This window comes from Lagopus muta, chromosome 2 (assembly GCF_023343835.1).
Source record: "Lagopus muta isolate bLagMut1 chromosome 2, bLagMut1 primary, whole genome shotgun sequence".
Taxonomy (NCBI): Eukaryota; Metazoa; Chordata; class Aves; order Galliformes; family Phasianidae; genus Lagopus; species Lagopus muta.
In genome coordinates, this window is record NC_064434.1 from 46,216,681 (window position 1) to 46,231,320 (window position 14,640).

The following is a 14,640-nucleotide window of genomic DNA, read 5'->3' on the forward strand; positions in this document are numbered from 1 at the left end:
AACAACCACATAAATTATTAATTTCTCTATATTTCCTCAAGACAAGTTAGAGTTAAGGCCCTTCATAAATATTTAAGATTTTTACTGCAAAATAAACAAAAACTTTAATTTCAATTTTAATTGCAATTCCCAATAACCAGCAACAGTATCATCAGTAACACAGAGAGAAACATTTTATGTAGATCTACTCTACATTGGAAGAACATTTTTCATAAAAGGAGGTGGTCTTTTAGCTTATGGAAATTCAATGTGCTATGCACCAAATTAACAAAAGACAGATTTTTTAATTTAATTTAATTTTATTTTACTTTTTTTGTAAGAACGAATAAGAAAGTCCCATGATCATATCTAATCCAAACTTGACTTGAAAGGCTTTCTCCTGTTTTCCAGGAACACAAAGTGCAACATACCATTATACCTGTGCATATTCATCTGCAGGAAGACATCTGTCAGCATTAATGCAGTATAATCTCCAGGCCCATATATGAGTTACTTGTTAACTGTGGCACGGAATCTGAGAAATGGAAGCAATCTCAAACTTCAGAGCTAGCCCCTTCCTTTGTACCAAAGGAATTGTTCTAATAACTGTCACTGCAGATCACTGCAGATACTGTAACTCACCACTCGCCACAACAATCCACGTCTTACAGATACAACAGCTTTCTGTACTCTTTGGAGTGGTATAGAGATCACAAAAGCAAATTAAGTTCTTGGTCCTGTGAATGAAAACAACCTTAATTTAAGTTTATTTGTAAAGCATTTTCTCTTTGCAAAGTGTGCTTTTCCACCAAATTTGAAAGGATTTTTTCCCTGTGTTGCACTGAGAAAAATATTCTAGAATATATAATACATGAAAGATTTCATGTTTTAGTGTTGATCTATGATTGACCTAGTAATTTGAAACTTGTTAAATGAATTACATGTTTAAGAAAAAAATGTAATATTTAGAAATGGTGGTTTTTTTAAAGATAAAATCAAATAATTGATTTTGATGGTTCGGGTCACAGATTTCTCCATTTAAGAATGAATTTTATGGAGATAATAAGCAAAAGTTTCAGTCGTTATTTTAAAGGAAAGAAAATTAAAAGTTTTTGCCATAAAATGCAAAAAACTTTAGTGCCACCTTCTTCAGTTTTCTTCTAGGAAGGTAGTAAAAATCATTTCTCTAAAAATTAAAAGTTAAGATTCACAGCTTATGTAACAATGGAGAAATCAAAATGTTCTTCACTGTTTAGAACAGCTCCAACTATAATGAATTTTGCTCTTTGCTTTCTCTTTCAGCCCCACAGAGAGCATTTTTGTCATTGTTCCTCAGACATGAACTTATTGGATCTGACTGTGCTTTCATCTTCCTGGTGCTATCCAGAAGTCATTCCAATGGAAGTACACAAAATACAGGGATGTGAGAGTGGTATAAGGGCAATTTAAATTGGGCCTCTGAAAGAATTTCTCCTGCCTTGCCATATGGATATTGATTTCTCTCCCTCAGGCGGAATATAATTGCCTGCTCTAATTTAGCATTGATCTACCCACCCAAGTTTCTTAAAGTACTACACAGGCATCAGTTAAATTATTCCTAATACCACCTTTGTGAAGTAGGATAGCTATAGTTACCCACACTTAGAAAATGGTGAGAGGTGAAAAGTGAGAGGTGTCCAAACCTACGCAGTGCAACAAACAAGGCACCATTAAAGCAGAAGGCAAACATACTATTTCATGTGCCCTGTATCAATCATCCTGGGTTTTTGTAACGGCAAAATATTTGCTCATCCAATATTTTGTGATTCCAATGAACCACATTTGATGATTCTAAGTGTACCAGGACTTCTGTTGTTCTTATCAATATATCTATTTTTTCCTTCATGAGACCTCTAGAGATCATTGAGTTCACCCCTCTGCAAAGCAGGCCCCTACTAAGGAATAACACCTCTTGCTGCCAAATTCAACAAATGTGGTCTTGCCACTATCTTTAAGTGTCATTCTATTGATTAGTTCAAGAGAAATCAGCCAGACTGATAATGAGGAGAAACAAGTACAAAGTATTTTGTATACACACCCAATAGACCAGAAAAATTGCAGGTTTTAGCACCTGAGGGAGCCCAGTGCTAAGGCAATGCAAGTTAGGTAATTCTTTGAATCAGATAACAGTGATGAAGTACTGAGTATTTGGGTAACAGACTGAACTTAGTCAGGTCTTTAATGTAACGTGTCTAGAATTCAATGAGGAAAAACAAAAAAGCCAACCAAACAAAATCCAACCTAGCACAGTGTTACCAGGCTTGTAACTTATGTAACTGTAGGTAACCACGAATAAGTTAAAATGTAAGGTGGATATGGCTTTTACATGCTGATTCTATATTTATTTGACAGAAAAAGAAAATGATATTGATATTGGAAGGCTGTACAGTATTCACAAAACATGTTAGATATACTACATTGTGGTTTTTACACAGAGAAACCACAAGAAGGTCAATAGCATGGTTTATATCTTTTGACCTTACTTTGCTATATTGCTTGACTTGAACCATGTAAATGTTTGCATTTTTGGCCAAGAATTTCCTGTTTCAGCATCCCTTCTGGGCCCTGGATTGGCTATAAACAAATTTATAGTGTGAGCCAAGTTGTTTCAGACTTCACTGTTAACATTCAAAGAAAGTAGGAATGTAAAATCTTTAGGCTGATTCTTCTGAAGCACACTTGTTAAAAGTATAGTAAATGAAGGAGATGCTTATGGATTCACTCTTCCCAGTAGATGAACTGAGGTAATGAAAATGAAGAAGTTTCCAATGTTGTTCCTTTACAAACATGCTACAAATGAAAAAATAAGAATGTTCTGTGATTGACTTTTTTTTGTTTGTATATTTGTTTTAGTAATAGGATCTAGCCTAGTAGTCTATGTAGTTTTACTCAGACAGCAGTTTGAACAGCTGGTAGTTTGTGTCTGGCTGAGGTCTTGCCATGAAGATAATAGCATAAAATGATCCAAGAGATCCAGGATAAAAGTTTTGACTCCCTCTGCAATATACCTAAATCAATGCTCCTTGCATGTTTCTTATCTATATGATAATGTACTCTTATGTAAAAAGTTTGGATTCTGACCTTTCCAAGAGATGAGCCTTGAAGCAAACTCTTCTGCTTTACTCCCATTAGTCTACATGTACTGCTTGACAATATTGCATTTTGCCAGAAATATCATTGTGGTTATGCATTTAATCCATGTTAAATGAAGGCAGAATTATGTCTACCACTAAGCAAGCAAAATATAAGCCTTTCACTACTTATTCTGCAATTTAAGCTCTCCTGGAAACACTCTAGAGATCCGAGATACAAAGTCATTTGCAGCAGCGTGTTCTGGTTCTCCATGGCTTCAGCATCACCCCAAATGACAAGAAAGTCTCTCCACTCCATTCTGACCTTCCTGATTATGCTGAGTCCATTTCCTTCTCTAGGGATGTGGAAATAATACTGCCTTTGTACTGATGTTTCCATCCTACTGAAAACGATACAGCAAGTAGCCTCTAAGGCAAGGGGATTACAGAGTCAAGTTTCTGGTCTGCTCTATGATACAATACTGAACATGAATTTGCCATAGGAAAATATTCACTTCAGTTACCATTTCCCCCTTGAAAAAAAGTATATTTGGGGAACATAAGTTAACAGTTCTCAAGAAGCACATTTTGTTTATGTGCTGTTTAAAAAGAACACTGCATCTTTCAGAGTAATTAAGCAAGTAATGAAAATCATTGCAATTGTTAATTTTCCATTTTCAGAAGGAAAAATGTAATCTATATATGTAGCCAAATACACAAAAGGAAGCATGGATAACTTAAATGTAGCAAGAAGCAGTGAAAAATCTTCAGATTTATGGTGTTTTCCAGGGGGCAAAGAAGATAATGGCTTCCTCTGATAAAAATTTCCTGGTCGAAGAAAAGCATTTAATAGCAGCAATACCTGAAGCCCATACTGTGCAACTTTAAGCATCACCTGAGAGGGGGAACAGCTGGACATATTCAAAGGGGCTTTTTCATATCCCCAGGATATAATGTCTTCTCTGATCATGTACAAGAAATAGAAATGCTTTTCATATGCATGACTTAATATACATTTTAACTGGAAAAAGCAAGGTACTTATCAGGATAACACTGACAGGTGGCAGAGCAACTTGGATAGTAAAAGAGATATTCTCAGCCAGCGGGTGGCAAGAGAAAATGGAATAATGCTGACTTGTGTATGCTGATCTGACTCCAATTACAGCAACCTGATTGTATGAAATAGGACAGTGGGATGACTATTGCCACAAGTTCTTGTTTGACCAATTGGAATTCCTTGATTTTTCTTACAGTATCCTTTCAATCTCAATATAGCCATGCTTTGTGCAGCAGCATTCATAATTGCTTTCAGATGAAGAAGCTGAGAATAACACTTTTTCTTGCCTATGTGCAAAAGAACAATCATTGGATTGTGAATAATGTAGCTGCAACTAGCCTGTTCACATGAAAACAGTCATCCTGAGTCATCTTCTCTTTTTATACCATTTTCCCTTTGTCACATTTTTTTTTTCACCTTATCCATGGCCTAAATAACCCCAAAATAGCTCAAAGATGATGTATCATCCTTACTACGTTAGCAGTTAAGTTTCATGTGAATTCTCCTTACACTCTTTCATTCCCAAACAAAACAGGCGCCCTGGTTAAACTGTGGTCTGACTTTTTTATAATCTCGTTTTTTTTTGGAGAGGTAGAAAGTATTTCATTGTTATGAATACATGGACCCTTCTCAATTTTCTTTCTTTCCATCATACTAATTTGCAATAGAAATGTCTTAGTAAGATCTCTCACCAGCTTCACTAGCACTGTTTAAGTACTATTTTCCTAAGTCAAAATAGTTAGAAATCCAAATCCACTTTGCCAGTCATTTTACATTTATAATTCTTTTATGTTGGCATGGACTACAGCAACTCATAGCCACCTGTCCATATAGGTAAAGTTTTTTTTGTATCTTTAAATTTATCAGCAATACCTCAGTACTGTGCCAGTATCAGTTGCAACAAAATAGCCGAAGTCAAATTTAAAGTTGCCTTTAACTTCATTCTTAAAGGTGTACATGCACACATGAACTATAAGTACACAGGCACATCTTGAAAGATGTACATGATCGCTAGCTTTAATCACCTCTCAATAAGCTTTTTTTTATTATTATTATTTTTTATTTTAACTCTCTGTATTATCTGATAATTCGTGGGTCTTGCTGTAGTTTGTATTAAGTGTGAGTTTCTATCTCACAAAATAATGTACCAGATCTCAAGGTTGGCTGTAGGACACACCATTTTAGCTAATATCACACAGGAGATCAGTTATTTCCCATTGTGATTCCCAATTGGCATCTTGCAGTGAGCTTGTTTACTGCTCTGCAGCAGAATGAATTGTCTGCTGTTAAGTACAAAAAAAAGCTGCATAAAAATAGTGTTAAGTCTCTGGCTTAAGCTGACAAATTCTAGGGAAGACTAAATTAAAGATAAAGTATCAGTACAGCACTTGTTAAGTGCAGCAATATTGCCTTGGAATGGGAAAGGGAGTCAGGGCAGGTAATAGCTTTTGTCTTACCATGACAGGCTTTTACTTGGATTCAGAATAGCAAGAGCTCTCTAAAAAGTCCTTCTTTCTTTATTTATTGTTTTCCTTTTCAGACATGAACAAAACAATGTAAATGGGTCAGTACTTTTAGGCCAGCTTATGGCACAATTATGATTTGAAATGGTTGAGTTGGAAGAATAGGATTTGTCATGAAGATGTTGACTGAGCAAACCAACAGTGCAATTATAATATTGACTCTGTGATAGAATCAGCACTTTAGGAGAACAGCGAGCCTCCTTGACTTGAGGGGATCTGGATTAACTGGTTTAAAAAGGCACTGGTCTGAAATTAGAATGCTACACAAGTAACATTAAGAAAAAGCAGTGTAATAATACTTTTGCTTTCTCTGTGCCAACAAAATCCTGAAGGACACCCAGAGAGAGAAATACAATTTAGCTATTAATCTGAAAAAAAGACAAAAACAAAACAAAACAAAGCATGCAAAACCAAACAGAGAATATGTTCTGTACTGTGGAGAATAAGAAAAGGGGCATGTCCTTGCTTCTGAGAGAAGATAAAAGCATAAGAATAAATGTATAGATGGCAGAGGAAAAGGGCTCTTCAAGAGTGGACCCAGAAGAGATGCCAAAGGAATGTTGATAAAGCTATGAAACTAGGAAAAAAGTGATTAGGAGAGTGCACTGCCTCTTTCTGAGGTGGAGGTCTGTCACCAAAACTCTGCTGATAACACAAAGATGTCAAAGACTTCTCTGTTTCTCACTCTGCCTTACTAGCTAGCAAGTTGGGAGAATGCAAGAAGTTGTGAGAGGACGTGACTAAGCTGATGTCCCAGAGTAACCACAGAGATATAACATAATGTCATGCAATGAAAAGGCAGAGGAGGGGGTTTGTGGAGGATATTCTTTTCCTTGGAAACTGGCTGGGCATCCATCCACCTGCTGGAGTGGTGACATACTGCCTTTGCATAGCTTAGTTTTAAAGATTATTCTGTTTCTTCTTTCATTTCTCCTTCTTATATTAGACATTACTTTTTAAATCTTGATTAACTTTTCTTGCTTATACTCTTTTTTTTTCTTTTCCCTTTGCACTGAGCATGGAGAGTGAGTGAATAAATGTGTAGTGCTTAGCTGCTTACTGGAGTTAGTCCACAACAAGGAGAAAACCAAGAGTCGTCCTTGTTGGATAAACAACATATCTAGATATCTAGAACAACAATGATAATAACAAATAATTATATCTGGCAATATTATTTATTTTTATAATCTCTTGGCAACAAAAATCACAGAATAAATCTAATTGCATTCATATTTTTCATAACTTTCAGATCCATGGAAGGGCTAGTGTAACAAAACTGTCCCTATACCACCAGGCATCTCTTCTCCCGGTGCTGCTTCCAGGCATATAGAATCTTGTGTGGGTCAGAAGACAAATCCTGAGCAGCCTACATAAGGGAAAGAATAGTTGTAGTCTCATTCATTTGATAAAAATGGATCCTCTTATACAAAGCTAAAGGACATATTGGTGGAAAAGAAAAAGATTTGCAGAAGAGATATTTCTGCCAGTTACTATTCCAGGCTCAGATGCAAATCACCAGGCAGAGAACTCTTAAATCAGGGAAGTCACTTAGATTTATGTATGGACAGTAGAAAAAATAGCACCTTCAGACCACCAGTGTTCTAATTTACATGTGGAAATGTCTTTCTCTGTTGGCAGCTATACTCCAAAAATAGATATAATCAGCAATATAAGGTGAAGGGATTTGAATATGTATTCTAAATTTAGCTAATTGTCCTTGCTCTGTGTCACTGTGTTTATTTAGTGCTTCGATAATTGTAAGATTTTCACTATGCTGGGACTGTTCCCAATAAAAATCTATCCTTGTGAAGCTGCACAACTTCTGCACAGGCTCTGTATGGAACAGTTGCTATTTTTCAGTAAGAATGTGGGTTGCAGCTGTAGAGAACAAAGTTTGGCTTCTATTTTCAAAGCCTGAGGCTCTAGTCTGCAGTCAAAGACAACCTCTTGCTGCTTGAGTTGTGCAGTGTTTAAATAAAAGTAATCTCAGTGTTAAATTCAAGCTCTCCATGCCATAGCAATGAAAATAACACACTGTGCTTGGGAATTGCTTGCAGGGCTGGAGCCATGCTGCTGCAAGCAGGTGTGTGCATACAAATAGTAAGCAAGGGGTTAGGAGTCCTCAGAGAACACTGGACTTTTTGTGTACCCTGGAGATTAAGTGGCTCAAGAGTTCAGTCATTTTTGCAGCAATGGGTGACTAGATGTATTCATCTGCTTCCACAAATAGATCATGGGATACCACTAAGGGAATTATTCTTCATATTTTCTGGCTAATTATGCATAAGATGCTCTCAAACACAAAAGCCACTGTCACTGAACTAATTTCACCCAGTGTTACATTTACTTATCAACAGCTATTACATGTTGCTCTTATTCAAATGAATAAATCAACAAAAACTTGAAGTACTAGAAGAACACAGGAATAGGGGAAAAAAGAGGGGAAAAAAGAATATATCTCTGTCAATACCCTGTCGTTACCCACATGCCTTATTGCCCCTCATACACACCCTGCCCTTGGGCCTGGGCACCTCATTTCACCTCTGCCTGCAGTTGCTGCTGAGCTGTGTTTCTTTGCCTTGTCCTCATTGCATGTTGGTTGAATTTTCTGTGTTGGTGCAACCTTGGACCAGACTCACCGTCTCATCTTCTCTGGGCTGTTGATAGCATCTGCAACTATCACCTCCCTGATCTGTTTGCCATCTCCAGGTCATATGATGGTGAGGACATGGTATGAAGACACTCAGAAAAATGTTATCTTAATTTGGGATATTTGGGTCTTCTTATTTTGATGGGAGAAATTATGTGGTAATATGATGTATCATGCTGCTAATATTATCTGATAAATTCTGACTTATACTACTGTAATTTCACAGTTTCTATTCATTTTCAATATTCACTGTTTTGTTCTTGTGTGGAATATTCCACTCTATATTTCTTTCAAGATTATTCTAGCTGCTTTATAGTCTCATTTAACATGCAAGAGAACACCCTTCTAATCACTGATTCTACATCCTAAAATAAAACCAGGAATCCTTATGCTTACAATTAGGTTAATAAAAACTTAATTTAGAAGTTCAAAGTTTTGGTGTACTGAAATATATATCATTAGAACTCTAACATGCAACATCTGCTTACAACCTATAATGCCATCCTTTTGTAACTGAACATTCAATCCTAACTCATTATGCCTCTCCAAACAAGATGTAAGCCTGAAACCTAGGAAGAAGATTTGCTTCTGTTCACAGAGATTGATGCAATCTGTAATTAGAACCCCATACTCTTCCCAGCTGCTTCTGTTGGCACAGTCACATTTGAGAATGATGCAGTATATCTTCTATTGCTGCACTTCCTACTCCTTTCACTCAAAAGTACTAGCTTGAAACTCAGCAGTGCCTGTTTCTAGCCCTTAGTATCTATATAACTGGGAAGAGATTAAAGGAACTAGAATTAGGTAATAGTGCAGAGTCAGCATCCTGTACAGAAATTCATTATTCAATGTAGGTTAAGGGTAGCTGAAGATCAGTAGCAGATGTGTGAAGGGAATAGCAGTAGTATAAATCAGAAATATATTTGCAGAGATCTGGATTATACATCTAAAACTGAGGAATTGTTAACATGATTGTTATTACGGAATGGAGGACTGCAATTCTAGAAATCAATGACAAAGTGATTATGGCACACAAGAAACTTTCCAGGATGGTCACAGGATTGCTGGGGTTGGAAGAGACCTCTGGAGAGCATGTGGTCTAAAACCCTGCACAAAGCAAGTTCCCTACAGTAGGTTACAGGTACAGTATCCAGGTGGGTTTTGAATACCTCCAGAGAAAGAGCCTCCACAACATCTTTGCATAACATGTTCCAATGCTTTGTCATCCTGAAAGTAAAAATTTTTTTTCTCATGTTCAGATGGAACTTGTCATCTTCTAGTTTGTGCCTGTTGCACCTTGTTCTTTTGATAGGCATTATCACAAAGAACCTGGCCCTGCCTTCATGGCACCTGACCTTTAAACATACATGTGTTGTTAAGATCCTCTTTTAGTTTTCTCCAGGCTGAGCAGCCCCAGGTTTCTCAGATTTTCTTCACGTGGGAGATGCTCCAGGTCACTAATTGTCTTTATGGTCCTCCACACGATGCTCTCCAGTAATTTCCTGCCTTTCTTGAACTAGGGAGCTCAGAACTGTACACAGTACTCCAAATGTGGCCTGGCCAGGACAGAATAGATAGCAAGGATCATCTCTGGCCACATACTTTTTAACATAGCCCAAGTTCCCATTGGCTGTCTTGGCCACAGGGGCATACTACTGGCTCATGTCCAACCTATCGTCCACCAGGAAACCCTGGTCATTCTCTGCAGAGCTCCTTTCCAGCAGTACAGCCTCTAACCCATACTGATACATGCAGTTATTCCTCCTCAAATGTACTACTCTACACTTGCCCTTGTTGAACCTCATCATGTTCCTCTCTACCCAACTCTTCAGACTGTCAGGGTCTCGCTGAATGGCAGCACAGCCTTCTGGTGTGTACACCACTTCTCTCAGCTTTCTATCATCAGCAAACTTGTTGAGGGTTGAGGGCATTCTGTCATTTTATCCAGGTAATTGATGAAGTTGATAAACAACATCAGAGCCAGTACCAACTCCTGGGAATCACCACTAACTTTAGGCCTCCAACTAGACTCTGTACAACTGATCACAACTCTCTGAGCTCTGCTGTTCAGACAGTTCTCAATCTATCTCACTGTCCACCTGTCTATCCCACACTTTCTAACTTTACCTACAAAGATGTTATGGGAGACAGTGCCTTGTTGAAGTCAAGGTAGACAACATTCACTATTCTCCCTTCATTTATCAAACCAGACAATACACAATGCTATAATAAAAGGTCAAAACCAATTTTAAGATAATAAACAAAGAAATTACTTGTGTTTAGGAAATTTTTAGGTAGCTCTACGTTTGCAAAAAAATGTTAGCTGGAAACCACTCTTGTATTCTTGTTTAAACGTATTTGCTGTAAACTATAGAAGAACAAGAATGAGAAGATATTCCTTTTGCTACAGACAGAAGATTTTAAACTAGAGAAATTAATTATCTCATTCGAGGTAACTTCTAATTATCTAGAACTAGACAAATCTTTATTAAGTCACACTTATCTGTGGTTTGTTAAAAGGAAACAGAAATTATTTGATTTCAATGAGTGAGTTTCTGAGAAGGGTGGTAAAAGTCTAACATTTCTCAATAATAGGAAGGACAACAGCCAACTTCTAGAAGTTGAAATTAAGCTAATTCAAATGATGGAAAAGCACAAGTTCGTAAATGTTAATTTGTCACTGATTTTAACCTGCAGAATGACATGTATGGAAGTGGCCATTTAAGGTTCTAAAATGAAGGTTGGATGCCTTTTTGTAAGGTATGCTTTAGCAAAAACCAAGTTAGTGAACTCACTAATTAGATGAAACTTAATATGAATGAGTTTGGAATGGAAGATTTAATTATTCCTTTTAGCTGTAAAAGCCTGTAAAGCCAACTCAGAGACTCAGTTGACCTCAATATATTTTTTTCTGTGAAGATAACTAAGAACATAAGCCTTCTTACATTACACACCGATTATTTAATTACTTCCATTTCTCAGCAAACTTTTCAGAACGATCACATGCTATCAGGACTAAACACATCTATATTTTATTGTTGAGATAACAGATTTCACACAAGAGTATAAGAGATACAGAACTGTATATGCTCAAGTGAATTACTGTGTCTGAGATCCAATCAATGTTCCACCTTCAGAATATATAAGTAGAAGTGACCTGATGGCCTTCAAGCATATGCAGTAAGTAAGAAATACATCTGTATTCTACTAGGAAAAAAAGATATATTTTTGTTCAGGATGTCTTAGCAAAACAGAGTGATTGAATTTAATTGTCAGTCCAGTATTTCTTGTGCAAACTGCTTTGAAAGCAGCCCTGCATAATAGCATATTTTTGAGGATGGTTTAATATTTTGTCAATTGAAAGAGCTGAGAAGGCAAAACCTTGAATACTTTCCTTGTCAACTGATTTGAAGAACAAGAGTTAATGAAGTAGGTTTTGAAACAGTTTCAGTAAATGACTTGCTAAGATAGGTTTCCTCCACTCTGCAATGTGAAAAACTGGAACAGAGGTAAGATTCTGTAATTATCTGAGAGTTTCTTTACTGGAATTCATATCTGTATATAGATATTTTCATTTCTGTTATTGTTACTGCAGAATATCAACTATGTGGATTGTTAGTGATAATAATATTTAAGAAAACAAGGGGATGCAATAGTTCAAATTCCCTCTTCCTTTTCGTCTCACCAAAAATATTCATGTGCACTGTTACATTAAGTAGCACAAATTGGTCTCTGCTCCCTCTTACATCTGTATAGCCCCCTTGCCATCTGTGAGATGGTCCACTTGGGCAATGCAGAATTTATTGACATGTACCTTGCAATTAATATAAAATGGTTATTTTAACATGTAGTTCAATTTCTATGGGGAAAAGTATAACAAGATTTTATTTTCCTGACACTGTTTCATGCCAAAATTCTTTCAACTGTGCAGTAAATCAGAAAATATTTGTAGTGAGATAAACTTAACGGTTATAAAAAAAGACACATTCAAATGGAAGAGCATGTCTCTCTTCTGAGTGAAGGGTTCTATTCTTCAGTAGTTTGTATTTCACAGTAATGTTAATCACAGATATGTATGAGTGCTGAGTGAAGATTAGATCATTAACTTATCTAATTATATAATTTGTAATATAGGGTGGTTAGTTTTTTTTGTTTTGTTTTGTTTTTGTTTGTTTATAAGGCTCTATGTGTCTTCCATTCTTACTGGACTTAGACAAATATGTAAATATTTAGGAAGAGAAAAGCTGCCTTATGAGGCATTCGTTTACTGAAAGGGATGCTGACTGTAAGAATCAAAAGAACCAGAGTATAACCCTGACTCTCTAATTCAGTTGATTAACAGATTTCTACATACAAAAACAATTGTGCTGCCTTTTTAATAATGTAATAAATTGTTCTGCAAATCTTAAGAAAGCTAAGATATCTTGACACATGAATAAAGTTGCAATTTAATTTTTTTTAGATAAATGATAAGCACATCATTCCAGGATTCCTATTAACATCTAGAAGGATCTAAATAAAAAAAAAATCTGTTTTATAGCTAACACATTCTGTACATGGATCTCTGAGCAACCTGAATAAGTACCTGTCAACGGTTTATGGGCTGGTCCGGCCCAGTTCCGTGACCAGCAGGGCGGAGGGATCTGCGGATCCGCACCTCTGGGAAAGGGGAAGCAGGGGACCCCAAAATACTTGAAAACAACAGCACTGATCTGAGGTGGAACAAATGATTTTACTAAATATAGTATTAGTAAAATACAATGAGAGAGAGAGAGAGAGAGAGTCTGTTTGAATTGTATAGACCTCACCACAATGCAGGGGTGAGAAGTGCAGTCCAGTTGAGTGACTGAAGTACAGACGGCGAAGCGCAGGCGGCGAAGCGCAGATAGCGAAGCGCAGACAGTGAAGAGCAGGCGAAGAAGAAGGATCAGGTGACCTTGCTTGGAGTTATATCCCCTTGCTGACCGCAAAGTCTCCTGGGGAAATGTAGTTCTTCTCCGACGGACGAACATTCGGCAGATATCAAACCCCACCCCCAGTGCATTACATGATGTTATGGTGTGGAATACTGATGACCAAAAATCGTAAAACCATGACAGTACCACAATATTTTTTTCTATTACTGATCTGTTGTACAGAAAATGTTTTCCCTATAAAAACACTCGTATAAATACCAATTACAAATGTTGTTCAGATGTAATTCCAAACTGTCCTATTCATACTACTAATGACAAGGGATACTAAAGTGATACAGTGTGCTGTAGCCTCTGACCTCTCTGCCTAGCAATTGTCAGTGTGCATGGCTGGGACCATGATTGCAGTCAGGCTGACCTGACTACAGTGGTTGGGTTCGCAAGTCATTATGCACTGAGAGCCTTGAAGCAAAGTGGACCATTGAAGCAAGTGAAACAAGTGCTGCAGATCCTGCCCAAACTGGGCTTTAGTAGCTGTTACAGAGGTGGATTTGAACACAAAATGACAAAACAAGAAGTAGCCCTAATAGTAGGAGTGAGCCCTACAGCCACTAGAAGTAAAATTAGAGAAGCTTAGAAGGATGGATTATGGTTCTGAATCATCCAGATAAAGGAGGTTCTCCGTAAGTAGCAACCAAAATCAACAAAGCTAAACATTTACTGAAGATTATGCTGAAAAATGAATTGGAGATAAAATCAGAATTTTTGCTTGTATAAATGATTGTTTTTTATAAACAGCTTAAAGTAAGTATTTATGTCCATCACTGACTTGACACAAATGAGGCTTGAAAAGTGAATAAGTAGAAATACTTCTCTCTATGCTTGGTACTTAGTCACATCTGGGGAAAAGTGCGAGGAAGTGAAGCTTAAAGGCTCTTCAGATCTGTTCTTTAGTAAGTGGTAAGAGCTGCCAGTCAGAATTTTCAGTGTCAAAGAGTAGTAAATCTTCCTGCATGTTACCAGATGTTCCTAATTTTTGTCAAATTAGTTACATTTAAATTTTATGCTGCTGTTCTCTCTTGTGCCACAGTTAGCATAATGAAAGAGTCTGAGGAGGGGTTAGAAAATAAACAGAAATTACTTAACATGAAGAAATAGACAAGTGTTCATTTCTGGTTAAAGAAAGTATAAGACACTGAACACACAGTTGACCAACCTTGTGAAAAACAAGATTTGTTGACCTTCTTAACTGCTACCGATGGATATGAATGTCTTAGATTTTCTAATAGCTTTTGATTCTTACTATTAAGAATTTTATAGCAATAAATTACAAACCTGTAGTTATTAACAACAAAAAAAAAAAAAGTAGTGTTCAAGAAACGTTTAGAAGTTGTACTAAGGGACATGG

At 36.8% G+C, this 14,640-nt stretch overlaps 1 pseudogene; it reads left to right on the forward strand.

The window, feature by feature from the left end:
• The first annotated feature begins 13,618 nt into the window (after window positions 1–13,618).
• Window positions 13,619–14,009, forward strand: LOC125688991 (mitochondrial import inner membrane translocase subunit TIM14-like; annotated as a pseudogene).
• The last annotated feature ends 631 nt before the right edge of the window (window positions 14,010–14,640 follow it).